This window comes from Ooceraea biroi, chromosome 4 (assembly GCF_003672135.1).
Source record: "Ooceraea biroi isolate clonal line C1 chromosome 4, Obir_v5.4, whole genome shotgun sequence".
Taxonomy (NCBI): Eukaryota; Metazoa; Arthropoda; class Insecta; order Hymenoptera; family Formicidae; genus Ooceraea; species Ooceraea biroi.
Genome location: NC_039509.1, coordinates 7,555,021 through 7,556,894, shown reverse-complemented (window position 1 = coordinate 7,556,894; position 1,874 = coordinate 7,555,021).

Genomic DNA, 1,874 nt, shown 5'->3' with positions numbered 1-1,874 from the left:
CTTCCTTTTCGTTATCACAGTTACATGTAGGCAGAGATATACAGGGTGTCCCGGGTTTTAACCGACAAACTGCGGGAGCATATTCTACTAGTGAAAATAAGAAAAAATTCTTATATCGAGTTTGCTTAGAAATGCTTTATTACAAAGTTATAAACCAATATTGAAAAGAAATATGAGATAAGTAACAACGGAACATAGTGTAGAATTTGGAAGGTCGAAGATGTTTATGTTATGTGTATTCACATGTATTCATGTTCACTATGTTGAAACGATTCAGTATGATTGTTACTTTCACAACAGTAGCTGTTAGATTTCAATCGTCGTGTGAACTAGCAATTACTATCAGAATGCCAAAAGTGTTTTCAAATGAGGAATACACTGATATTCATTTCGTGTACGGATTCTGTGACGGAAATGCACGAGCTGCCGTACGAGAGTATCAACGTAGATTTCCTAACAGGAGAGTACCAGATAGTTCTGTGTTTAGTAATACCCATTTGCAATTACGTAATTTGGGTTCATTTCGACCTATGAATGAATATGATGATGTTCGTTCAGCTCTAAGACACCGACGACGCTCGGAAAGAATCTTAAATCTTTTTGATAATACTCCTACACAAAGTGTTCGACGTGCTTCAGCTCAACTGCAGATATCACGAAACACTATTTGGAGAACATTGCGTGCTGATGACAGATTTGCATATCATTACACACCTGTACAAGAATTACTTCCAATCGATTATCAGAAACGAGTCGAATTTTGTAACTGGTATGTGAATGCAGTAGAAAGGGACAATCTTTTCTCATCAATGATATTATGAACAGATGAAGCGACCTTTACAAGACGAGGCATATTCAATTCTCATAATAGCCATGTATGGGCTCATGATAATCCACATACTACCAGACAAAGAAACTTTCAACACGAATTTCGATGTAATGTTTGGATGGGTATGCTTCATGACCGGCTTATTGGTCCGTTCTTTTACCTGACCGATTGAACGAAGAATCTTTTCGAAGATTCCTATCAAACGATTTACCAATTTTGATGGAAAATGTGCCACTGCAGTTTCGCCAAAACAGCTGGATACAGTTAGACGGTTGTCCATCGCACTATGCTAGACAAGTTAGAAACTGGTTAGATGAACATTATGCTCATAGGTGGATTGGTCGAGGAGGACCGGTTTTCTGGCCTCCAAGATCGCCCGATTTAACGCCCTCTTGATTTATTTATGGGGAACTTTAAAAAATAAAGTTTACAGTACAGAAGTAATCTCGCTTGAAGATTTAAAGCAACGAATTACTAATTCAGTTACTGAGATGCAACAAAATTTTCAGGAATGTCGTACTGTAACAAATTCTGTACTACGTCGATGTCTAACTTGTAATCAATGTGCAAGGACAAACATTTTGAAATGCCGTCACTAAAATCATTGCGTACATAATTTTTATTTTTGTGAAAAAATCCGTTGTTACTTATCTCATATTTCTTTTCAATATTGGTTTATAACTTTGTAATAAAGCATTTCTAAGCAAACTCGATATAAGAATTTTTTCTTATTTCCACTAGTAGAATATGCTCCCGCAGTTTGTCGGTTAAAACCCGGGACACCCTGTAAATTATTGTTAATATGTGTTGTAATTGTGTAGTTTATTTACGAAGATAGTTACGAAGAAATTCGTTTTGTTAGAAAGAACTCGTTTTTGTTAGAAGTAAGATGATTTTATAAGATGATGTTGAAACAGTATAATTGTCTAATGGGCAGATTGGCTGTATATTCTGTAATTCTTTCAACAACCCGAAAATTCTTTCAAACAAGAACTCTACAACAAACTAATGATATTAACAAATCATTTTGCTGATAATAAATGTT